The sequence below is a fragment of the Mesoplodon mirus genome, assembly GCF_964341445.2.
Source record: "Mesoplodon mirus genome assembly, chromosome: 14".
In the NCBI taxonomy this organism is placed as follows: domain Eukaryota; kingdom Metazoa; phylum Chordata; class Mammalia; order Artiodactyla; family Ziphiidae; genus Mesoplodon; species Mesoplodon mirus.
Window position 1 is genome coordinate 42,919,087 of NC_138990.1, and position 27,213 is coordinate 42,946,299.

Below are 27,213 nucleotides of genomic sequence, written 5' to 3' on the forward strand. Positions count from 1 at the left end.
AGCCAACACATACACACACAAAAAGCCAGCCAGCACAAAAGAATAGACAACAGAATGAGACCCACAATTTTATATTCAGATATGTAATATACGTCAAAGATTAGAAAATATTAATAATAAGCAAAAAATGATAGTAAATTTTAAAAGAATGAGATAGAACTTATAAAGATAAAAAGATTAGAGTTAGAGGTGAAGCATGACCTAAACAAGAAAAAAACCAATAACTTGGACCTCATCAAATTTAAGACTTTTGCTCTGTGAATGACCCTGTAAAGATTATAAAAACCACACAACAGACTGGAAGAAAATGTTTACAAACCACGTATCTCACAAAGGACTCACTTAAGTATAAAAGGAACTCTCAAAATTCAGCATTAAAAAAACAATCCAAAAAAAAGTCCATTAGAAAATGAGGAAAAGATCAGAAGTTATTTCCCATAAGAGGATATATAGATGGAAAATAAGCATACTGAAAGTTTTCAGGGGACTTCACTGGTGGCACAGTGGTTAAGAGTCCACGCTCCCAATGCAGGGGGCCTGGGTTCAACCCCTGGTCAGGGAACTAGATCCCATGTGTGTGCCACAACTAATAGTTCACATGCCACAACTAAGGAGCCCGTGTGCCGCAACTAAGACCGAGCACAACCAAATAAAATAAATAAATAAATAAATAAAATATTTGAAAAAAAGAAAGATTTCAACATCATTAACCAATGGTGAAATGCAAATTGAGACCATGATGAGTTATTATTACACACCTGTTAGAAAAACTAAAAAAAATAGTAACAATACCAAATGCTGGTGAAGAGGCAAAGAAACTGGATTATTCATTCATTGCTGGTGAGAATGCAAAATGGTACAGCAAATCCCAATCTGGAAAGCAGTTTGCTGGTTTCTTAAAAATTTAAATAGACACTTAACAATACAGTCCAGCTATTGCAACTCTGTGTATTTATTCCAAAGAAATGAAAATTACATCCACATAAAAACCTGTAGACCATAGTTCATTGCAGTTTTATTTGTAATAGCCAAAAAAAGTCACTCATAGGTCAAAGGTTAAACAAACTTTGGTACATCCAACACGGAATACTACTCAACAATAAAAAGGAATTAACTAGTGATATATACAAAAACGTATGAATCTCAAAGGCATTACACTGAAGCAGAAGGAAGGAAATCATATATATGACAGCATAAAACAAAATAGAAAGCAAATAATAGAGAAATTCAAAATCAAAAGTTGATTCCTGGGAGTTCCCTGGTGGTCTATTGGTTCGGATTTGTCACTTTTACTGCAGAGGCCAGGGTTCAATCCCTGGTTGGGGAACTGAGATCCCGCAAGCTGCGTGCCACACCCAAAATAAAATAAAAAATTGAAAAGGTTCATTCCTGTAAAAAGGAAAAAAAAGAGAGAGAAAGAGAGAAAGGAAAGATAATCCACTAGCCAGACCAGTCAAAGGGGGAAAAAAAGCGAGAAGACCCAAATTACAAATTTCAACAATGAAGTATAAACATCACTCAAGATCTTAGACTTCAAGTAGCAAACTATTTTCTTGTTATAAATGGCCAGTTTGTAAATATCTCAGGCTTTGCAGGCCACCCATGGTGTATTTCACATACTCTTTGTTTTGATTTGGTTTTTGTTTTTTTGTTTGTTTTTTAACAATACTTTAAAAATGTAAAAACCATTCTTAGTTCACAAATGTACATAAATAGGCCACAGACTAGATTTGGCCCACAGGCTGCTAATTGCCAACCTCTACTATAAATTTTAAAGGGACAACTAATAAATAATAAGGAACAACTTAACTTTATGCCAGTAAGTTCCAAAACATAGGTAAAGTAGACAAATTACCTGAAATAAAACTAATTACTAAAGTTCACTCATAAAGAAATAGATAACCTGAATACCCATATTATTAATTAAAGGAATTAAATATGTAATTAAATACTATCCCACAAATGTTACACCAGCCCCAGATGACTTCACTGGTGAATTCTATCCAATATGTAAAGAAAAACAACACCAGTTTTACCCTAACCCTAACCCTGATCCTTTTGGAATATAGAAGAAGAAATATTTCTCAACTCACTTACAAAGTCAGCATAACCCTTATATTAAAACCAATAGCATAAAAAAACCCCACAAACTAATTATTATACATATATAGAGAGACAAAAAAATTCCTTAACAAAATATTACGAAATCAAATCCATGAACATATAAAAAGACTGATAAATCATGAACAAGTGGGGTTTACCCCAGGAACACAATATTGGTTAAACATTTGAAACTGAAATAATCAGTGTAATTCATCATATCAACACAATAAAGAAGAAAAACCATAAGGTCATCTGAGTAGCTCTAAAAAAACATTTAACAAATTCAACATCTATTTGTGATTTTAGCAAACTCAATAAGATAGGAATAGAAGGTAATTTCCTCAGCCTTATAAAGAGCACCACAGGGACTTCCCTGGTGGTCCAGTGGTAAAGAATCCTCCTTACAATGCAGGGGACGTGGGTTCGGTCCCTGATCAGGGAACTAAGATCCCACATGCTGCAGGGCAACCAAGGCTGCGCGCCACAACTACTGAGCTCGCACACCTCAGCTAGAGAGTCTGCGTGCCGCAAACTACAGAGCGCACGCACCCTGGAGCCTGTGTGCCACAACTAGAGAAGAGAAACAACCCACATGCCACAACTAGAGAGAAACCCGCATGCCACAATGAAAAATCCCGCATGCCTCAATGAAGGTCCTGCGTGCTGCAACTAAGACCCAACACGGCCAAAAATAAATAATAATTTTTTAAAAATCCTATATCCAGCATCATAATAAACGGTGAAAAGTGATTTCTTTCCCCCTAATTTCAGGAACAAGGCAAGGATGTCTGCTCTAATCATTTCTATTCAACACTGGACTGAAAGTCCTAGGCAATGCAATAGTAAAGAAAAGTAAATAAAAGGTATATAATTTGGAAATGAAGAAGGAACTATTATGTCCTATGATAATCTCATGGGAAATCTTAAAAACAATAATAATAATAAATAAATAAACTAGTAGGTCTAATATGTGATAAAGTTTAGCAAAGTCACAAGACATCAATTTATAAAAAATTTATTTTTGTACAGTTGTAATGAACAATATATAATCTATATACTAAAAACTAAAAAACACTGCTAAGGAAAGAAAGGAAGATCTAAATAAGTGGAGAGATTTACCAGATGACTTAATATTGTTAGGATGAAAATTATTATCCCCAAATTGATCAACAGATCCAAGCCAATCCCAGTCAAAATCCCAGCAGACATTTTGTGGAAATTGAGAAACTGAATCATCACCTAAACAATCAGGAAAAGACAAAAATAGAGAACTTACACTACTTCATTTTAAGTCTTACTACAAAGGTATAATAATATAGTGTAGATATATAATCAAATAGCTCAATGGAAAAGAATAGAGTCCAGAAAGAAACTCACATATATGGTTAATTGATTTTTGCAAAGAGGACAAGGTAATTAATAGAGAAAGGATAGCCTTTTCTATCCTTTTTTTTTTTTTTTTTGCAGTACGCAGGCCTCTCACCATTGTGGCTTCTTCCGTTGCGGAGCACAGGCTCCGGACGCGCAGGCTCAGCGGCCATGGCTCACGGGCCCAGCCGCTCCGCGGCATGTGGGATCCTCCTGGACCGGGACACGAACCCACGTCCCCTGCATCGGCAGGCAGACTCTCAACCACTGCACCACCAGGGAAGCCCTAGTCTTTTCAATTAATGATTCTACAATAGAACAACTGTATATCCCTGTGGCAGGGGAGGGGGGGAAGCCTTGACCATTACCTCATTCTATGTAGAAAGAATAACTTCAAATTGATCACATACTTAAACACAAGGCCAAAACTATAAATTTTTTACAATAAAACCTACCACGGGGTAGGCAAAGTCTTATTACAAAGGACACAAAAATGGGACTTCCCTGGCGGTCCAGTGGTTAAGACTCCATGCTTCCGTTGCAGGGGGCACTTGTTTGATACCTGGTCAGGGAACTGAAATCCCACATGCCATGGGGCGTGGCCAAAAAAATAAAAGGACACCAAAACATAAACTATTAAGGAAAAAGTTGATAGATTGGGCCCTCACTTTGAAAACCACTTTTAAGAAAATTAAAAGGCAAGCCATGGGGAATTCCCTGGCAGTCCAGTGGTTAAAACTTGGCACTTTCACTGCTGTGGTAAGCCACAGACTGGGAGAAAGTATTGATAAAAATAAGAACAGAAAATAATGATAATAGAATATAAAGACTTAACTGAAAGCATAAGCAAGGACAAAATTAGTTGGGTTTTTTGTTTTTTGGTTTACTTCTGATGAAGTTAAGGTAGACACTGTAACTCTGTAAGGAGGTCCTTAGAGAAGAGTTGGTACTGATTCCATAAGTATAAGATGAGTTCCAAGAGACGGTATTTCTAAGAAGCATGACACATTTTATGTACACTGAATCATGAGACAAAATCAGAATTGGTGACATTAGTATTTTATACTCTCCAATATGATAACTACCACATATGGCTATTTAAATCTAAATTTAAGGGGCTTCCCTGGTGGCACAGTGGTTAAGACTCCGCCTGCCAATGCAGGGAACACAGGTTTGAGCCCTGGTCCAGGAAGATCCCACATGCCACAGAGCAACTAAGCCTGTGCACCGCAACTACTGAGCCTGCACTCTAGAGCCTGTGATCCACAACTACTGAGCCCACGTGCCACGACTACTGAAGCCCGCACACCTAGAGCCCGTGCTCCGCAACAAGAGAAGCCACCGCAATGAGAAGCCCACACATCATGGCGAAGAGTAGCCCCCGCTTGCCGTGACTAGAGAAAGCCTGTGCGCAGCAGCAAAGACCCAACGCAGCCATAAATAAATAAACAAACAAATAAATAAAAAGTGAATCGAACACCTAATGTAAGAGCAAAAACTATAGAATGCTTAGAAAAAAACATAGAGGAAAATCTTCATGACATTTGATTTGGCAATAGTTTCTGCCAAAAGCACAAGGGGAAAAAAAGAAAAAACAGATAAACTGAACTTTACCAAAATTAAAAATTGCGTATCAGGGACTTCCCTGCAGTCCAGTGATTAAGATGTCACCTTCTGGGCTTCCCTGGTGGCACAGTGGTTAAGAGTCCGCCTGCCAATACAGGGGACACAGGTTCGAGCCCTGGTCTGGGAAGATCCCGCATGCCACGGAGCAACTAAGCCTGTGTGCTACAACTACTGAGCCTGTGCTCTAGAGCCTGCAATCCACAACTACTGAGCCCGAGTGCCACAACTACTGAAGCCCGCGTGCCTAGAGCCTGTGTTCTGCAACAAGAGAAGCCACCGCAATGAGAAGAGAAGCCCGCGCACCGCAGTGAAGAGTAGCCCCCACTCACCGCAAGTAGAGAAAGCCCGCGCACAGCAATGAGGACCCAATGCAGCCAAAAATAAAATAAATAAAATAAATAAATTTATTTTTTTAAAAAAGTCACCTTCCAATACAGGGGGTGTGTTTTCGATTCCCAGTGGGGGAGCTAAGATCTCACATGCCTTGTGGCCAAAAAAAAAAAAAATAGAAGCGATATTATAACAAGTTCAATAAAAGACTTTAAAAATGGTCCACATCAAAAAAATCTTAAAAAAAAGCCAAAAACTGGGCCTCCCTGGTGGCGCAGTGGTTGGGAGTCCGCCTGCCGATGCAGGACACACAGGTTCGTGCCCCAGTCTGGGAAGATCCCACATGCCGCGGAGTGGCTAGGCCCGTGAGCCATGGCCGCTGAGCCCGCGCGTCCGGAGCCTGGGCTCTGCAACGGGAGAGGCCGCGGCAGTGAGAGGCCCGTGTACTGCAAAAAAAAAAAAAAAGAAAGAAAAAAACCCCAAAAACCTTGTGTATCAAACTTCACTATCAAGAGAGTGAAAAGACAACCCACAGAATAGGAGAAATATTTGCAAATCACATACCTGATAAGGTATTAAAGTCTAGAATACAAAAAAATCTCCTACAACTCAACAATAAAAAACAACCCTACTTAAAAATGGGCAAAGGGGGCTTCTTTGGTGGCGCAGTGGTTGAGAGTCCGCCTGCTGATGCAGGGGGCACGGGTTCGTGCCCCGGTCCGGGAAGATCCCACATGCCGCGGAGCGGCTAGGCCTGTGAGCTATGGCCGCTGAGCCTGCGCGTCCGGAGCCTGTGCTCCACAACGGGAGAGGCCACAACAGTGAGAGGTCCGTGTACAGCAAAAACAAAAACAAAAAAAAGGTAAAAAAACAAACCGAAACAAAACAATAACAAAAACCCTACAGTATTTTGATTGTTGTTCTATTGTTACAGAAGTAAAAAAATAGATCAGCAGAACAGAACACAGACCCAGAATACAGGGCCCAGAAACAGTCCTCAGCATTGACGGGGATTTGGTATATAAGGTAGCATTACAAATTTGTAAGAAAAAAAGGGACTGTTTGATAAATGGTCTTGGGACCATGAGCTCTATCTATTAGATATTACACCAGATAAGTATACCTAGATCTAAGTCCAAGATGTGAACTTGTTCTTTAATAAGCAAGATGGAAGGGCATTAAAATAGATCATTCACTGAATATAGTTAAGCAGATTAAAATAGAAGGTTAACTACAGATGTACTAATACCCGCTTCCCAGATGCCCAACTAAAAGATTAATAGGAAACCAATAAACACATTTGCACTGAAAAAAATCAATCAGTGTAATACACTAAATTAATAGAATGAAGAAAAAAAACACGTGATCATCTCAATTGACACAGAAAAGTATTTGACAAAATCCAAGGAACTTTCATGATAAAAACACTCAACAAACTATGACTAGAAGGGAGTTTCTTCAACGTGAGAAAGGGCAATCATACTCAATGGTGAAAGGTTAAAAGCTTTCCCCTTAAGATTATGAATAAGACAAGGAAGCCCACTTTTGCCATTTCTATTCAAAATTATATGGGAAGTTCTAGCCAGAATAATTAGGCAAAAATTCAAAAATTTTAAATAAATAAATTCTATCCAAATTAGAAAGGAAGAAGTAAAACTATTTCTATTCACAGATGATGTGATCTTGTATGTGCAAAATACTACAGAATCTATCTTAAATTCTTAAATTTTTATTTGTGTTATATTTTGGCCATGCTGCATGGCTTGCAGGATATTAGTTCGCTGACCAGGGATTGAACCCGGGCCCCAGGCAGTGAAACCGTGGAGTCCTAATCACTGGACTGCCAGGGAATTCCCAAGAATCTATTTTTTAAAACCCACACAACTATCAGAGCTAATAAATGAATTCAGCAAAGATGCTGTATACAAGATCAACACACAAAAATCAGTGGTATACACTAATGATGAAAAATTCCAAAGGAAATTAAGAAAGCAATTCCTTTCACAACAGCATCAATAAAAATAAAATACTTAGGAATAAATTTAACCAAGGAGGTATAAGACTTGTACACTGAAGACTACAAAACAAAGAAGACATAAGTAAATGGAAAGATGTCCATATTCATGGTTTGAAAAAACTTAACACTGTTAAGATGTCAATACTCGAACTGATCTACCAATTCAAAGCAATTCCTATAAAAATTCTTTTTCTTTTTCTTTTTCTTTTTTTTTTTTACAGAAAAGGAAGAGCTGGTCTTAAATTGCAAGGGACCTGGAATAACCAAAACAATTTTTAAAAAGAACAAAGTTGGAGGACTCACACTTCCTGATTTAAAAACCTACTACAAAGCTACAGTAACTAAAACATTATGGGGGGCTTCCCTGGTGGTGCAGTGGTTGAGAATCTGCCTGCTAATGCAAGGGGACACGGGTCCGAGCCTTGGTCTGGGAGGATCCCACATGCCACAGAGCAACTAGGCCCGTGAGCCACAACTACTGAGCCTGCACATCTGGAGCCTGTGCTCCGCAACAAGAGGCCGCGACAGTGACAGGCCCGCACACCGAGATGAAGAGTGGCCCCCGCTTGCCACAAGTAGAGAAAGCCCTCGCACAGAAACGAAGACCCAACACTGCAAAAATAAATAAATAAATAACTAAACTCCTACCCCCAACATCTTAAAAAAAATACAAAAAAAACATTATGGTACTGTAAGCAGATCTTTGCAGGGGATCACCCTCAGCAGAAAGCCCCTTTTCTTGTCATTTTAGCAAAGCTATACTATAACTAATTTTTAACCCCCATGCTCTACTCATCTCTGGCCCACACACACCTTTCAAATCTTTTAATCACACAATATTTTGCCTAACTTGTTGGTTCTTTCCATAGATCAAAGAAGTCGAAATGAAGAATAAGTTATTAACAGATGACCAAATCTCTTCCCTAGCTTCCCCTTCAGTAATCTCCTGAACAAACTGTGTGACCAAACTGTGTGAACCAAACTGTATGATAACATCTAGAGGAAGATCACAAGAAGTCAACAAGCCTGCAGGCAGGTGGGGGATGGCAACGACTCTGACCCCATATCTCAATGATTACCTGAGATTACTTCCCTCCTTCCCTTTAAAACTTTCATGGCTGAGCAGAATTTTCGGAGGTGGTTTTTGGGGGACCTTGAGTCCACCATCAACCCAGATTGCCAGCATTCTTGTTTTTGTTTTAATAAATTCATTTATTATTTATTTATTTTATTGTTGGTTGCATTGGGCCTTCACTGTTGCACACAGGCTTTCTCTAGTCGCGGTGAGTGGGGGCTATTCTTTGTTATGGTGTGTGGGCTTCTCATTGCGGTGGCTTCTCTTGTTGAGGAGCACAGGCTCTAGGCATGCAGGCTTCAGTAGTTGTGGCACGTGTGCTCAGTAGTTGTGGCTCACGGGCTCTAGAGCACAGGCTCGGTAGTTGTGGCACTCAGGCTCAGTTGCTCCATGGCATGTGGAATCTTCCCAGACCAGGGCTCAAACCCATGTCCCCTGAATTGGCAGGCGGATTCTTAACCACTGCGCCACCAGGGAAGTCCCCAGCATTCTGATTAGAGGCACCTTTCCTTTGCTACCAACATTCGTGAGTATGTAACTGACTTTGTAAGTGGCAAGCAGCAGAAACCCCATTGGATAACAGCACTGGTGTAAGGACAGATATATAGATAAATGGAACAGAATTTTGAGTCCAGAAATAAACCAACATATCTAGGGTCAGTTGATTTTTGACCAGGGAAGAGTCCTCTCTTTATCAAACGGTCCTGGGACAAAAAAGAAGAACAGGAAAAAGAAGAGGCCTCACATAAAGGCCATCCATAGAAAAGTCTCTTTGCCCTAAGGAATCAAAGTAACTCCTTACCAGTGGCTTCAACAGACAAGATTTCTGGAGAACTGGTTTGAAAGTTGAACTCACCACGGGATCCCAGAATTGCTCTCCTGAAGAAGAGCTCAAAAGACTCACAGGGTGGGCTTCCCTGGTGGCGCAGTGGTTGAGAGTCCGCCTGCCGATGCAGGGGACACGGGTTCGTCCCCCGGTCTGGGAGGATCCCACATGCCGCGGAGCTGCTGGGCCCGTGAGCCGTGGCCGCTGAGCCTGCGCGTCCGGAGCCTGTGCTCCACGGCGGGAGAGGCCACAGCAGTGAGAGGCCCGCCTACCCCAACCCCCCAAAAAAAGACTCACAGGGTGCCTTTACCTGTGTGGGGATGGCAGGGGTCTGTAGGTGAGGCCCAGTATCAATCTGAATCCCAGCACTAAAAACTATCAAGTAAAAGGGAGATGGGCTCTGTACGATGACCTAGAGGGGTGGGGTAGGGAGGCTGGAAGGGAGGTGATATGGGGACATGTGTATGCATATGGCTGATTTTCTTTGTTGTGCAACAGAAACTAACACAGTATTGTGAAGCAATTATACTCCAAGATCTATTTTTAAAAAAATAAGGAAAAAAGGAAGAAAAAGATAGAGAGGGAGAGAGATAGAAGGGGAGAGAGAGAGATAGAGACAGAAATAGGAAGGAAGGGAGGGAGGGAGGAACAAAGGATGCACCTTTCACTGAACTGCCTGACCCAGTAGAATATTCCTGCTGTAACAAATGTCCCTTAGTTTAAAATAATACATGTTTTGTCCAAGTATTTATGTAAAAAAAAAAAAAAAAAACTGTCACGTAAAAACAAATAGGGAAATAGAGATTATATTTGAAAGGATTATGTGGGGGAGGGGAAGACTACTGAAATAAGGCTGGAGGATAATTACAATGGGGAGAATGTTCCATTGTCAAAAAAAAAAAAAAAATCCTGGATTTAGATAAAGAGAGACTTTATTGGAAAGGCTTATTCCAAGAAGAGGAAAAGGAACTACTGCAGTGGGGTTTTGGGGATGAGGCAACAACCATGGCTACAGAGGAACGCTATGACCGTGAAGTCTGCAACTGTCTCCAAGGTCAGACAGAAAATGGCCCTTCTTGTATAGGGAGGAGCGAACAAAGGCTACAAAGAACTGGGTGTGGGGCACAGTGGAATGGGTTGGTGGAGGTGGCAGTGATCGCGTGGCAGATCAGAGTGGTTTACATGGAGGTCAGCCTATTTTTCAGGAGTGATGGTGAAGGAGGGCTCATACGCTGGATCAGGATGAGGGTGGGTCAAAGTTTAGGAGCCTGGAGGAAGAAGAGAAGCTTAAGTTTGGTCAAAACAAGGTAGCTGGTATTTTGTCCAGATTGGTCAGTGAGAACAGTAAGTAAAGCTAATCATTTATGAGGCAAAAAAAAAAAAAAAAAAGGGCATTTGGAGGGTCTATGTCTGACCTTGTCATAGGTAAACAAGGGGGCATCCCTGAGTCTTATCTAAACCACGTGGGGAAGGGTGGTTTCTTCCTTGCTGTCAGCCCTTTCAGGGGCACGAAAGGATGGGAGGATTTTTTTTAACCTTCTCTTTCCAGAATCACAGGTCTCAGGTGAAGTTCAACATGGTCAGAATGCAGGTAAATCTCTCCACGGATTCAATCAGCGGCTGACGACGTACGGAGGTAAGTTGATGCTGGGTTCTCAGGTGGGTAGCTCTCTGCATTTTCCGCGTCGGGTGAAGAGGCAAGGAGCAGCAGTGCCCACGGGAAGAAAGAGGCGGCCGCCATTAGCGCGGGTAACGCTCCGGCCCGAGGCGGCCGGCGCCTCCAGCCCCGCCCCCGCGCGCCCCCGCGCGCCCTCCGCGGCCCCGCGCGCGCTCTCGGGTCTGCGCAGAGCCGGCCTTGGCGCGTCCTCGGCGCCAGGCGGCAGTGACCGAGGGAGGCGCACAGGGTCGCAGCGGCGCGGCAGCCGAGCTTGAGAGGGTCTGGTGACAGTAGTGCTCCCAGTCTGAGGGGCGGCGGCGCGGCGGCGGCGGCGCCCGCGGCCCCTGAGTGAATTGAGGACGAGGCCGCGAGGCGACGGCGCGGCGGGGCCCCCTCCAGCGGCCGCGCCCGGAGGTGAGTTTCCTGGGGCCGCTCCCCGCTCGGCTGGGCTGCCCGCCGGGGGTGGGCGGGCGTTTCCCGGGCGGGGCGGTGGCGGTCGTTGGGTCGGGCCGAGTCGCCGCACCCGGTCTTTGTCTTGGTTTCGATGCTCGCGTCTGCGACCCCGAAAGGGCACAGTTGCGCGACGGCCGGGGCGGGACTCCTGGTCAGCGCAGGTGAGGCGCGGCTCTGGGCCCGCTGACTGCGCTGCTTTCCCGAGCGGAGGACTCCGGGAAAGCGTCGCGGTGGTTTTCTCTCTCTGTGAGCGCTCGGAAACTTCGAGTTCTCTAATCTCTCTCAAAATGCAGAAGTGCAGTACAGAAATCCAGAGCATGTCTGTTTGGGGTGGACATTTCTTCGGTAACTTCATTAGCTGCCTCCCGCAACTCACTTTTATTTTGTAGGCTAGATGGTCTCTGTTTTCATATTTAATTTCTTTTTTTTAACTCTGTGTCCGTTTTTATTTGCAGTTTGTTACTTGTTAGCAATGACGAACGTTAGTGTGGCATCCAGCGTTGCTTCCTTTGTACTTATTCGAGATCATTGAAAATAAAGACAGGTGGGACTTCCCTGGCGTTCCAGTGGTTAAGATTCCGCGCTTCCCTTTCGGGGGCGCGGGTTCCACCCCTGGTCGGAGGAACTAACATCCCGCATGCCGAAAGGCGACCAAAAAAAAAAAATTTAAAAGAAGTAATAATAGGGCTTCCCTGGTGGCGCAGTGGTTGAGAGTCCGCCTGCCTATGCAGGGGACACGGGTTCATGCCCCGGTCCGGGAAGATTCCCACATGCCGCGGAGCGGCTGGGCCCGTGAGCCATGACCGCCGAGCCTGCGCGTCCGGAGCCTGTGCTCCGCAACGGGAGAGTCCACAACAGTGAGAGAGGCCCGCGTACCGCAAAAAAAAAAAAAAAAAAGTAATAATAAAGATAGGAAATTGACAGTCTGTGTTTATGTCAATGTGGAATTGTAAAGTGTGACAGATTGTATAAGCGACGTGAAAACCAGCTTCACTTCATAGTCATAGCTCAAGTGTGTTTTTGGACTGTTGATAAGGTTTTTAATTATATTGATACTTTAGTTTTAATACGAAACTCTTTAAAAATTGATGTTGTGTTTTCTATGTAAATATGCTGGAAGTCATATTGGTTTAAAAAGCAGTTAAATCCAGTGAATGTTGAGCACGTATGTGTAACACCGAAGTTAGAGCGAGGCACCGATGGAATCCAAAAATGGATAAGAATTGTGTGCAGGATGGAGGGAGTGATTAAGCTGACAAACAATGATGCAAGGCAAAAACTACAACGCGTTGAGCACTGACTCTTAGCCCTGCGTGTGGTAAATACTTTCCATGCATACTTTAATTACTTAATATTTAATGCTGATTACCTAGTTTATCATCCGAGTGTTTTTAGTACCTGTTGTGTGCTGAGTACTAACGATATGATGGTGACCATTATAGGTTTTTGCCTTTAAAGACTTTACATTGTCTTTGGAGGACACAAGTAACCACACAAGTGAATGCCAGTCTACCTAGAGAGAAGCTACAAAGGAAGAATGTAGGGTGTTGTGAGAGTGTATAACCGGGGTACGTATCCTAGTTGAAGAAATCAGTTAAGGTTTTCCTAGGAAAGTAATTTTTGTACTCAAGTTATTACGGGTAAGTAGGAAGTAGGTGAAGGTGACTCCCAAAGGAGGGAAGAAAGGTCCAGGTAAAGGAAATCAGTTCCACAGAGACTTGGGAAGGTTTTGGGAACTGAACGTCAGAGCAGTTGGATAGAGTGTGGAAAGCGAAAGGGGGCTGTGGTTAGGACCCCAGAGATGATGTGGGGCCTTTTAAACAATGTTAAGGATTTAGGACCAGCTTTTTCTTTTCTTTCTTTAAACTTTTATAGGGAAGTTTTCAAACCACTCAAACGTAATAATAGAACATTGCAGTGAACTCCGCTGTCATGTTATCCAAAGGATTTAGACCTTATCTGAAGAGTAGTGGAAGGTCCCTGAAGGATTTTAAGCAAGGAAGTCACACAGTCAAATTTGTATCTTAATCAAAAAGGTCACCCTGACTCCTCTGTAGACACTGAATTGAATGGGACAAGAATGGATGTGGGGAAACCACCCAGAGATGGTCATTGGGACTAGGTTTGTGGCTGTGATGGTAGGGCAAATTCTAATCTAACAGGGAAGAGCCAAATTGGACTCCATGTTGGATCTGTTTCTTTAACCTTTGCTTTCTGCTGCTTTTGTTCACTAAAAGGATAGTGTGTATACATAATCCCCTGCCTGGGGGAACCCTGCCCCTCTGCCTGAAGGTTAAACCAAAGTGACTTTGTTCAGGGGAACATCTGGACCCTGTTCCACCTGTGGATGGCCACAAGAAAGAAGAAATTAACACATCCTGTCCTCGAGGCTGGCCATTCCAGGGGATATTTGCAAAACTTATGGCCTTTTTACTTTACTTCCTCATCTCCTCCCCCTCTCTGTGCTATAAAAGAAACTGGCATCCACACCCCTGGAAGATGGTTTTTCAGAGACACTTATCTGCCATCTGCTCGGTCTTCTGGCTTTCCGAATAAAGTTGTGTTCCTTGCCTCAGCACCTCATCTCCGATTTACTGGCCAGTTGTGTGGCAAGCAGAGAGAGCTTGGACTCGGTAACACAAAGAGCACATAACTGATCTCTCCTTGCTGTGTTAGCAATTCTATATTCATGCCTTTTGGAGGAATTATGGAAGGTTTTCTTAAGGAGATTGTATTTGAGATGGGTTTTGCAAGGTAAATAACATTTCAGTATGGAGCCCATTCTGAAATGCGAACATCTTGGTGTCAAGAGGATGGCTGACTCAGCAACCTTAACAGTTTCTGCAGAAGTTTCACCTTTCTCCTAGGATTTTCTCATCTAAATTACTTTTGTCACTATCACTTTGGTCTTTGGGAGCATATAACTCCCTTATTAACAATTTTTTCTGGAAGACAACAAAAATGTATTTTCTTCATTACTGCAATTACAGCTAAGATAAGCTGAAACTTCCCAAAAGATTTCATTTTTTTGTTGTATACATAATAGTTAATAAACTAGAATTCACAAAATATACAAATAAACTGTTTTTTAAAGTGTTTGATCTGATGCTCCCATAGTTAGCTCTTGGAACCCTAATCCTATTCCATAGAAGATGTAACTGAAAGGTGATCCAATGGTTTCTTTAAAGAGAAACTTCAGCTTCTACATAGCAGGCCTAGTGGCATAATATCTTGATGTAAATCCATAATCTTAAAGAAAATAGCCCATAGTGTGTGTTTATAAAAATAAGTAAAATTTGTCATATGCAAGTTTTTCTTTCAAATTCTAATGTATACATTTAAAAGACTACACTTCTTAGTAGTCTAAATCTATTTTGACTGAATTTTCGTTTTAGTCGATATGTTCCAAAAAGCTGTCTACTCTGGCTCCTGACTGATTTTATTACTGCAGTTGTTGAGAGTAAGTGAGATAATATTTGAGAAGGTGTTGAGTAAACTGATATACAATACAAATGTAAGATGGTAGTGGTACTGATGAGAAGTAAACTGAAACAGAATGAAGGAAATTCTGTTCATCTGTCCACTCTGATGCCCAGCCTCATACTGGTAACTAAGATATTTGTCAGATGGCTTTTTTATTCTCTACATACAGTACACAACGACTTAGGTTCATTCGTGTCACATGACTGATGATTATAGACAATAGATATAAATTTTACATGGTCAATTTCCATATTACTAATTTATGGTAGGAAATACCTAAAATAATGGTGACTTTATGTCCATTATAGAATGAGTTTTTACTTCATAATCCTATGCCAAGGAAAAACATTCAGTATGTTTTTCCTTGTTCGTCTGTAGACTCCCTGGTGATAGATACTGTGTCTGTCCTATTGACTCTCCTATCATTAGTTCTAAACCAGTGCTTTACACACAGTGGTGGGAGGGTCAGTAAATATACAAATGTTGTTTAATTAGTGAAATTAAAAGTAAAATTTCATAGCCATGTCAAATTAAAACTTTTTTTTAATTATTATTAAAAAATTTTTTTGAGTTTTTATTTATTTTCCTTAATTGTTTTTTTGGCTGCGTCAGGTCTTAGTTGTGGCACACAGGATCTTTGTTGAGGCATGCGGGATCCTTTTTGTTACAGCGCAGGTCTGCTCAGGTTTCTCTCTAGTTGCAGCACACGGGCTTCTCTCCAGTTGTGGCATGCAGGTTTTCTCTCTCTACTTGTGGCGCACAGGCTCCAGGGCATGTGGACTCTGTAGTTTGTGGCACGTGGGCTCTGTAGTTTGTGGCATGTGGGCTGTCTCATTGAGATGCACGAGCACAGTAGTTGTGGCACGTGGGCTTAGTTGCCTCGTGGCATGTGGGATCTTAGTTCCCTGATAAGGGATTGAACCTACGTCCCCTGCATTGGAAGGCGGATTCTTTACCACTGGACCACCAGGGAAGTCCCCAAATTAAAACTTTTGAGACTTAAGTCTGAAGGTGTTTTCTTACCATAAGTCCTTGTAACAGAGGTTATGATTGTGGGCTGGGAAAAGAGAAAGGAGCATAACATTATTGTATTTTCATTATTGTATTTCTTTTGTTCTCAAAACAACCTTCTTAAGAGGACAATTATTTCCAAGTTACAAATTAGGCAGCTAGGACTTAGAGAAGTTAAATAACAACACTTAAGCTCAAAAATGATGTAGGCAGTATTCCAGTACAGGATACTTTGAATCCAGGGTCTGTTCTTCATTCTCTTTTGCTGTCATGAAACAAGTAAAAACAATTATCAGTAGCTTATAACTACGAAATGATGAAAAATATTAGTAATTTGCTAGAGAACAATAACCTATTAACAGGAAACATAGTGAGATACTCTAAGGATGGCTACTCCTTGTTTTGCGCTTGCTAAGCACTACGGAAGAAACAGGAAAGGGGTAAGTTGTGGTACCTGTCTTCAAGGATCTTGGATCTAGTAGAGCTAAAAGAAACAATAGTAAATAATATCAGACAATATGATTTAAATGCCAAAAATCTAAATGCTTTAGGAGAGGATTATTAATAAGGTTACTATTTCACCTTTACAGTAGAAGTAGATCTTGAGCCGGGACTTGAAGGATAATTTAGATTTGAATGCCTAGAAGTGAGGCTGGAGATAGATGGGCTCCGGGCTAGGCATTTACAACTGGCCTCCTGTTCACACCTCCTGGGGTGAGAAGAAGATGGGCTCCAAGCTGAACATTCATTACCAGCCCCCTGTTTACACTTCCTGAAGCAAGAGACAAACGGGCTCCAGGACTACATATTTATGACCCGACTCCTATTTATATTTCAAGATCTGCACCTCGTTATAAAAACCAGCAACAGGAATAGGGTAAATAACCAGACATTGGGCATTTTTATGGCAGAGACAGAGTGGGACTAAACCCTATTAAAGGATCAAGAGGTCATACACTTGCCATCCTTGGGACAAGGGAGACATTATGCATGTGCAAAAGCCTTCATGGGGTCAAAAAGGCAGGGGGTGCCAGACCATAGTAAGTCCTGCTATCTCGTCCCAGAGGCCTTCGTGGTGGGCTCCACCTTAACTTAGGGGTGCGTGCGCACCCAAGGGAGGGTCCAGAAGCAAATTAGCCATGGGGTCAAAACACTACTGTTGGCCAAAAGAAGACAAAGAGCTGCAAGACTGCCCCCTTATAAAGGATTTAAACTTCCCGAGGGCGCGGCTCTTCTCTGAGTTTGCCCCTGCGTCTTTCTGCATGTACTTTGTTTTTCCAATAAACTTTTTGCTTTTCTCTTTACCTTCTGCCTCCTTGCCTGAATTCTTTCCTGACAAGGCAGGAAACAGGGACCCAGGCCCTAGCTGCTGGCCCCTGTGGTCCAGTAGTTAGGACTCCCTGTCCCGGAACTAAGATCTTGCTTCCTGCTACTGCTTGGTGCAAGCTGCCGCTTACTGCTGCCTGTGTCCAAAATCAGAAGGATAGTTACGATGTGAACAAAGAAGTGGAATGTTTATGAGACAGTCAGGATCATATCTAAACTAAAGGATTATTTTAGAGTAGTTGAAAATAATGTTGGAAAACTGTCAACTGAAAAGCAAACAGCACCACCAGAATGTAATGTCCACAGGGGCTGGGATCTGTCTATTTGTTCAGTATGTATCCCAAGCACCTAGAATCATGCCTGGTATATAGTAGGAGCTGAATAAATATACATTTTTAATATTTTAAACAACTTTATTTAGGTATAATTAATTCGCAGTAAGATGCACATACTTGACATACCATGTAATATTTTATTTATTTATTTATTTATTTTTAGAAGATGTTGGGGGTAGGAGTTTATTAATTAATTAATTTATTTGTGCTGTGTTGGGTCTTCGTTTCTGTGCGAGGGCTTTCTCTGGTTGTGGCAAGCGGGGGCCACTCTTCATCGTGGTGCGCGGGCCTCTCACTATCGCGGCCTCTCTTGTTGCAGAGCACAGGCTCCAGACGCGCAGGCTCAGTAGTCGTGGCTCACGGGCCTAGTTGCTCCACGGCATGTGGGATCCTCCCAGACCAGGGCTCGAACCCGTGTCCCCTTGCATTAGCAGGCAGATTCTCAACCACTGCGCCACCAGGGAAGCCCCATGTAATATTTTAAAATGAAGTAGTATTTAACTATCTATTACTGGTTCTTAAATAAAAAAGAAGCAAGTAAGTCAAAAGATAAACTTTTCTGAAATTTGGGACTTCCCTGGAGATCAGTGGTTAAGACTCTGAGTTCCCAATGCAGGGGGCACAGTCTCCATCCCTGGTCTGGGAAATAAGATCCCACATGCATCGAGGTGCAACCTTAAAAAAAAAGCTTTTGAAATCTGAATAGTTGGGATGGGTGTTTATATTTTTCTATTCTTTTGTGTATGTTTGAAAGGGAAGTTATTTATTTATTTATTTTGGCTGCACCGTGCGGCTTGTGGGATCTTAGTTCCCCGACCAGGGATTGAACCTGGGTCCACATCAGTGAAAGTGCCTAGAGTCCTAACCACTGGACTGCCAGGGAATTCCCAAAAAGAAAGTAATTCTTAAAGTGAAGCAATTAAATAGTTTTAGAAATATGAGATTTGAAGGACAAGGTCTTAGGAGAAAACCATGAAATTCTGGCTTTCTGAATATATTTTCAGTTGGTTTTCTGGTTTTTAAATTTTTTTTAAATCAAAACAATATATAGTTTAAAAGGCAAATATGTAGTGTCAGAAGACTTAAAACTAAAAGTGCTCCCACTCCGTTTCCCTAAAGACAACTGCTTTGAACTCATAGCCGTTTCTTATGTAACTTACAGCCATATTTCTGAACAGTATGTGTTTTGAGTTATTAGTTTTGAGCATTGAGTTTTGTGTTGCTGTTAGGATAGATTACTGTTTTAGCTCGATGATGCTGTCAACTACAAATTGGCATTTTCCATTGGCACTTGCCATCTACCTCTACAAGGATTAAATCATGTGCTGCTGCATCTGCTGATTTTCAACACCCCTTGAAAGGAGTTCAGGGTAGAGAGCAGAAATGAGGCACTCTGTACTCCAGGAAAAACTGGCAGAACAGGTCTTGAGATAGTTAGATATTTTCAGAAGCTGATTTTATGAGCCCAATTCTTGTTATTTCCTAATATCTAGAAAAACACTAAAATCCTTCATGGTGACATCTACTCCTCTTGACTAGCAGAAACCTTCTGCAAAAATGTCTGTGCTGGATTGCATGTACTCCCCCTTCACCAAAATCACATATATACCGACCTTCCCCCCTACCTCTTTGGAGCAGTTTCTCAGAGCTACCTGGGATGCTGTCTCCTGGGCTGCAGTCCTTATTTTGCCCCAAATAAAACTTAACTCAAAACTCTCACACTGTGCATTTTTTAAAGTCGACAATGCTTATCCCCTTTTCCTTTTCACATTCTTTTCATGGCTTTAGCTAAGTTTTTTCCATACCATAAACAAATATATACACCATTTTTTTTCCCTTTGGACCTCAGATTTATCCTTGGCCCAGAGAAGACATAATTATATTTATCTAATAAATGTAATAAGCACTTGCAAACTCAAAAAGACATTGACAGGTGCTGTATCTTATATTTAACAATCAGCTTTAATGGTTGCATTTTTAAAGCATACAGTTTATTTGTGTAATCCATTTAAGATGTTATACATTTTTGATATTTAAAAAAATATCTCCCTCTTCTCTGATTTATTATTGATACTTTGTAAATCTAAAGCTTAATCCAGTGCCTTACATTTAATAAATATTTAGTAAAATTCTTTGGATGAAATAATAGTCTGTTTTCTTTCTTTTTTTTTTTTTTCTGCGGTACACGGGCCTGTCACTGTTGTGGCCTCTCCTGTTGTGGAGCACGGGCTCCGGATGGGCAGGCTCAGTGGCCATGGCTCATGGGCACAGCCGCTGCGCGGCATCTGGGATCTTCCCGGACCGGGGCACGAACCCGTGTCCCCTGCATCGGCAGGCGGACTCTCAACCACTGCGCCACCAGGGAAGCCCTGTTTTCGTGTTTTAAGTCTAGGGAATAATTTTGAAGAGCAGTACAGGAGGGATTAAGAAGTCTTTAGAAATACAAAATACCCACTTGACACAATAAAGACATCCAATTTGCCTTGATTGTTGGATGCCATCTTCTCGGTTGTGGCTCTAGTAACTCCTACCCAAAAGCTAGCTGAAAGGCTAAAAGGCAGCCTGTGAAGTTCTTGTTGGGGGTGCTGCTGAAGGTGCCCTCCCCCACCTTATGTTGGGTACTGACTCCTCTGCCTCATTGCATTTCCTCATTTTTCCTTCCTTTCAGTTTCTCCTTGTTTTCCAGAATTGCTCACAATTTTGTTACAAAACGGCTAAGAAATAAATTCACTAACAGTTTATGTTCAATTCGTAATGAAAATAATAGAAGCATTTAAAACAGTTTTCAATGATATTTTCCAGAGCAGACTCCACTATCGTACTTTCATTCCTAGCAAAACAGATGCTAAGTGGGAATTAGTGCTCCAGCCAAATTGGCTGTGGTTATGAGCCCAGTTCCATTAGCAGCAGGAAAATGGAATGGAAGTCAGGACCTAAGATCAGACTGATGTTATCTGGTGAAAGGCTGCTGCTGGATCATCAGTTACCCAGATTAAATCCACCTCCAGATACTTTGGAGACTTTTAAGTGGGAGCAGTATGCTACTACTTCTAGTGCCCATTTTTTGTTTCTCATTGCTTTGAAATGGATCTGATGGATCTTCAGTGGCTGTTACTGAGCAGGTCTGCCCTCTGTTAAAATATGCTTAATACTTACATTTTTTAATACTTATATTTTTATTTATTTATTTATTTTTATTATTTTTGTGTATGTGTGTGGTACGCGGGCCTCTCACTGTTGTGGCCTCTCCCGTTGCGGAGCACAGGCTCCGGACGCGCAGGCTCAGCGGCCATGGCTCACGGGCCCAGCCGCTCCGCGGCATGTGGGATCTTCCCAGACCGGGGCATGAACCCGTGTCCCCTGCATCGGCAGGCGGACTCTCAACCACTGCACCACCAGGGAAGCCCAATACTTACATTTTTAAATAGAGGCATTTGTTTTTTTATATACATATTCTCCACAGAGAATTTAAGCAGCATATTTGATGTAGTCTGTTTGAGAGTTGAAATATTTTTAATGCTTTCTGGAGATATCTAGCTTGATTATATCTTCTTTTTGGTAAAGTGTTTTTCTTTATTTTTCTTTTCTTTTCTTTTGGCCGCACTGCGCGGCATGTGGAATTTTAGTTCCCTGACCAGAGATCAAACCTGCTCCCCCTGCATTGGAAGCGTGGGGTCATAACCACTGGACTGCCAGGGAAGTCCAAAATTGTTTTTCTTTAGTTTTAAATCTGGAGAGTAGACTCTGGGACCTTGATTATCATAAACAGTCTATCGTGACCTAATAGTAACATTCTCTTAACTGTTTGTTTTAAGCACATGTAAAAAGTAATTGTAATCTTGTTTGGGGGACTTTTAATTAAAAGTCTGGTTAAAAATATAGCTATGTAGGGCCTCCCTGGTGGCGCAGTGGTTGAGAGTCCGCCTGCCGATGCAGGGGATACGGGTTCGTGCCCCGGTCTGGGAGGATCCCATATGCCGCGGAGCGGCTGGGCCCGTGAGTCATGGCCGCTGAGCCTGCGCGTCCGGAGCCTGTGCTCCGCAACGGGAGAGGCCACAACAGTGAGAGGCCCGCGTACAGCAAAAAAAAAAAAAAAAAAAAAAAAAAAATATATATATATATATAGCTATGTAGGTTTACTAAAGCATTGTACTTTTCTCTCCATCATCAGTTTGGTTGTGTTTTCCTTTAATAATCAGGCATTCCAGGTTCCATAGAACAGATCTGATTTTTCCTACCTTGAATGTTGACAAGTGATAACTTTAATTGTGCAATAGGCAGTTTATAACTATTGTCTGTGTTTGACTTCACACTGCACATCCGTGTGCTGCTAAAATTTCTCTCTGTGCCCACATTGCCTTTAAGCCGTGAGTCAACCAAATGTCTTATGAAGCTCTTTGGTTGTCTTTTTTTTTTTTTCCTTTGGTTGTCTTAAAACAGATGTATCTTTATCCTAAACATGATCAATCTATTTCTCATGTTCAGCACTTTACATATGAGTTCATAGTACTTTTCCCCACTTCACATTTCTAATTTGGGGAGTAAGATTCACATACATTATTTCTCACTGAGGATGCAGATCTTTGGAACTACTGCCATTCTTGGATTATTGAGTAACTTACTGATAGAGCAAAAGTACTGCCTTTTAAGAAGCTAATGAAACGACATTGTACAACTCTACATGTATATATTTTTAAGATAGTTCTTTTATCCCAATTTTTATTATGAAAATTTCAAACATATATAAAAAGGTGGAGAATAGTAAACTCCCATGTATACTCATTACCCAGCTTCACTAATTATCAAGTCATAGCCATTTTGGTTTCAATTATACTCCCTCCACTCCTCACCCCACTTGATTATTTTGCAGCAAATTCTAGTAATTGGATTTCATCTAGATATTTCAGTATGTAGCTAAAACAAATACTTTATTTATTTTTGACCTCACCACACGGCATTCAGGATCTTAGTTCCCTGACCAGGGATTGAACCCATGACTCCTGCAGTGGAAGCACGGAGTCTTACCCACTTGACCGCCAGGGAAGTCCCTAAAACAAGTACTTGAAAAAGCTACAGGGGGGCTTCCCTGGTGGCGCAGTGGTTCAGAGTCTGCCTGCCAATGCAGGGGACACGGGTTCAAGCCCTGGTCTGGGAGGATCCCACATGCCGCGGAGCAGCTGAGCCCGTGCGCCACAACTACTGAGCCTGCGCTCTAGAGCCCGCGAACCACAACTACTGAAGCCTGTGCACCTAGAGCCTATAGTCCACAACAAAAGAAGCCACCGCAATGAGAAGCCCACGCACCACAATGAAGAGTAGCCTCCACTAGCCACAACCAGAGAAAAGCCTGTGCGCAGCAACGAAGACCCAATGCAGCCAGAAACAATAAATAAATTAAATTAAATAATAAATAAATTTTTTAAAAAAAGAAAAAAGCTACAGGGGACTTGCCTGGTGGCTCAGTGGTTAAGAATTCACCTGCCAATGCAGGGGACATGGGTTCAAGCCCTGGTCCAGGAAGAACCCACATGCCGTGGAGCAACTAAGCCCGTGTGCCACAACCATTGAGCCTGTGCTCTAGAGCCTGCGAGCCATAACTACTGAGCCCACATGCCACAACTACTGAAGCCCGCGCGTGCCTAGAGCTCGTGCTCCACAACAAGAGAAGCCACCGCAATGAGAAGCCCGCACACCGCAACGAAGAGGAGCCCCTGCTCACCGCAACCAGAGAAAGCTCGTACGCAGCAACAAAGACCCAACGCAGGCAAAAATAAAAATATAAATAAATAAATAAATTTATTAAAAAGCTACAATCCCATTGTCACACCTTTAAAATTAACAGTTACTCCACATATCATCAAATATCCATCCAGTGTTCAAATGTTCCTGATTCATAGCTTTTTTCCATTTAGTTTCTTTAAATAATAACATAGATATGGTCCATATGTTGTAATTAATTGATATATCTCTTAAATATTTAAAAAGATTATTTCTACTTCTTTTTTCTCCCTGGTAATATATATATTGAAGAAAATGGATCATTTCTCCTGCAGAATTTCCCGAGTTCTGGATTTTGTTGATTGCGCCCCTGTGATGTCACCTGATCATGTTCCTCTGTGCCCTATATTTCCTGTAATCTGATGTTTAGACCTAGAGGCTTGAATGGATTCAGTTTCATTTTTAGAAAGAAGGCTTCACACGTGGTGGTTTGAGCTTTCACACTGAGGCATATATTTATGTCTGTTTCCTTTGTGTGATGTTAGCAGCCATTGATATCATTGCCTAGGTCTGTTTGCATTAGGGGTTGCAAATTGGAGATACTCTAACTCTATAAACCTTCATTTAGCTGAATTCATTTATAAAGGAAACTTCTTTTATTAACTCTTTGATTACTCTGAGTTAGTTTATACAGGAAAGGCAGGATGAATACTTGATTCTTTCCCTTACTTGCCAGTTTTCAAAATAAATTGGTACCCTACTGTTCTGGAAATGAGTTTCTGTGTTTCTGTGAATGAGTTTCTGTGTTTTAATGAGTATCAGTATGAACTTGTATTTGATGTGTTTCAATTCATGTAGCTGTTTTTCAGTCCCATCTTTCACCAATGGTAGCCTTTTCAAACTGACTTCTGAATCCTTTTTTTCGTTTTGTTTTGTTTTATTTTTGGCTGTGCCTCATGGCCTGGGGGATCCTAGTTCCCTGGCCAGGGATCGAACCCAGGCCCCCGCAGTGAAAGCATCGAGTCCTAACCTCTGGACCGCCAGGGAATTCCCAACTTCTGATTCCTTTTGACATTAATCCAAGGTGTCAATACAAGGCATAAAGTGCATATTTCTTGCCCCAGACCTGGAGACAGCCATTTCTCTAAGAAACTGATTCCTTTTGGTGGGAAATAGTATTTGGAGACCACAAATCTGGGCGGTAGGTGTCCTGTGCTCATTGTTGTCTGATTGCTTATTGCTTTTTGGCCTTTTCAGTGGACAGAGCCACTATGTATTTTCTTAAGAGAAATGATAACGTTCGTAATGATGTTTCCGATTTGAAATATAGGATGACAGGACTTTTGCTTGGCTTCTTTGATTTTTATATTTCTATCTCTTTACTCTTACTCTGAAAAAAAATCTTGGTTTTTAGGGACAGATCATAATTACTTCTTTGCTTTATCTCCGGGTCTCTCAACTTCAACACTATTAACATTTTGGGCAATACTTTCTTGTGGGGGCTATCTTGTGCCTTGTAGGATTTTCAGCAGCATCCCTAACCTCATCTACTAGATACCAGTAGCACCCTCCACCCCCGTTGTTGTGACAGCCCAAAAATGCCTCCGGCCATTGCCACATATCTTCTTAGGGGCACTGTTGCCTCCTGGTTGAGACCCACTGCTTTATCTTTATACCATACTTTTCATATAAACAATACTAATATATTATTGCTAATAATATGACTACTAGAAACTTCATTTCTCCTCTTTGGGTTCATCCCACTAGGTTATATGGTAAAATTACCATGTTTTAAATTTACTTGAAATAATTCCTCTCTGTCAGTTCAGTTAATTCGTTTCAGTTTTACTTTCAGTTTTTAGGGATTGCTTTTTTAAAATTTACCTTTGTTTTTTATGTGCATAAAATATTTACATGGGTCCAAAGTTGATCTAAAAATCAAGATACATTCAGAGAAATCCAGCTTCTGCCCTTACTCCCTTCACCCAGTGCCCTCTCTCCCACTTTATAAGTAACCTTATTATTTATTTTTTGGTTTACTTTTTCATTTTTTCCTAATGTAAACAAATATACGTATATTCATGTTCACCTCTTTCTTAGATAAACAGTACCATATCATACATACTTTTCTCCATTTTGCTTTTTTCACTTAACAGTACATCCCACTGTGTGGATTTACCATAGTTTATTCAAGAAGTCCCTATTAATGGACAAGTTGAGGTTTTTTACAGGCTTTGCTGTTACAATCAATGCTGTAAATAATACTACAGCGAATAGTCTAGTGTATTCACCTTTTTATATTTTTGGTAAAGTATCATTGGGATGGATTTTTAGATAATGGGATTTCTAGATATACGTGTCAAAGAGAAAACAGAGCTGGACAGTAGTTAAAACAGAAACTATTGTGATGGGGAAAAGAGACCTCAGTGTGGAACTGGACTCGATTCTGAATATAACACGGACAGGGGCTTCCCTGGTGGTGCAGTGGTTAAGAATCCGCCTGTCAGTGCAGAGGACACGGGTTCGAGCCCGGGTCCGGGAAGATCCCACATGCCACGGAGCAGCTAACCCCGTGTGCCACAACAACTGAGCCTGCGTTCTAGAGCCTGTAATCCACTGAAGCCCACGTGCCACAACTACTGAAGCCTGTGCGCTTAGAGCCTGTGCTCCACAAGAAGAGAAACCACCACAATGAGAAGCCCGCGCACCGCAACGAAGAGTAGCCCCCGCTCGCCGCAACTAGAGAAAGCCCACGCACAGCAATGAAGACCCAATGCAGCCAAAAATAAATAAATAAATAAAATAATTTTTTTAAAAGATGGACAACTGGGGATTTATAGTCAAAGAGCAAGGTATGGGTCAGTGGATGGAAAATTACTGAGAGATACCTCAAAGGTAAGGTGGGATTCTTGCTAAACTGAACTACAAGATTCTTGCTGAAGGCAGGCCAGGGTGATCAGTATCGTGGCGGGGTTGTGGGGGCAGTGCAGAGTGAGGAATTTGATCAGGTATCAAGGGTGGAGGGATTCTGGGTAAAGCTGCTTAACAGGATTCTTGCTAAAATTGGGCTCTACAGGAACAGAAATGGAAGCCCAAGGTCATGCCTCCTTGAGAAGGTGCCTCAGAGGAGCCTAACTACAGTTTGGTCAAGGAGAGATTCTTTGTCATATGCATAGGTGACTAGGTAATGCCACATCCCCTTACCCGGATATGTGCCATTTTGCATTCCCACCAAAAATGGTTGAGGCTGTTTCCCCACACTCTCAGCAACAAAATGTGTTGCAAGACTTGTAAGTTTTTGCCAGTCTGATCGGTGAGAAATGGTATCATGATATAGTTTCAATTGCATTTATTTCATTATAAGTGAGACTGACATCTTTTCACATATTTTAGGGCCATTTGCTTCTCTCTTTCTGAGACGCCTCTGTTCATGTTTGTTGCCTTTTGATTGTTGGCCTTTTTCTTCTCTGTATCAGTTCTTTATATATTAACCTTTTAGTTGTAATGCCAGTTCCCTTTGTTTATTTGTTTGTTTTTGTTTGTCATCTGTGTTTTTACTTTGTAGAAATTAAAAAAATATTTTTTTATTCTTACATAGTTAAATGTATCAGTCTTTTCCCTTATTGCTTCTGGATTTGAGTTATAGGAAAGTTGTCTTCTCTTCCAGGTTATAAGGGAACTTTACCATGTTCTCTTTAATAATTAAAACGTTTGCCTTTTTTAAGGTTTTTTTTATTGTGGTAAAATACCTACATATATAACATAAAATTTGCCATCTTAACCAATTTTAAGTGTACAATTCAGCAGCATTAATAATATTCACAGTGGTGTGTAACCATTACCACTGTCCATTTCCAAGACTTCTTCATGGTCCCTAACAGAAAC

At 41.5% G+C, this 27,213-nt stretch overlaps 2 protein-coding genes across 5 annotated transcripts in view; one reads left to right on the top strand and one right to left on the bottom strand.

The window, feature by feature from the left end:
• ATAD2B (ATPase family AAA domain containing 2B) overlaps positions 1-9,432 on the bottom strand; it is a 165,942-nt gene extending 156,510 nt beyond the window's left edge. The window contains exon 1 of the mRNA XM_082642078.1: positions 9,376-9,432. The gene's annotated coding sequence lies outside the window, so the exon portion shown is untranslated. The remainder of the gene's footprint in view (positions 1-9,375) is intronic.
• Positions 9,433-10,909: 1,477 nt separating this feature from the next.
• The window catches only part of LOC309815345 (UBX domain-containing protein 2A-like), a 47,627-nt gene continuing 31,323 nt past the window's right edge, over positions 10,910-27,213 (top strand). For 3 of the 4 annotated variants that reach the window (XM_082642091.1, XM_082642089.1, XM_082642090.1), the window contains exon 1: positions 11,186-11,416. The gene's annotated coding sequence lies outside the window, so the exon portion shown is untranslated. Of the gene's footprint in view, positions 10,982-11,185; positions 11,417-27,213 lie in introns of those variants that run through there. The other variant, XM_082642092.1, reaches the window with a different exon arrangement.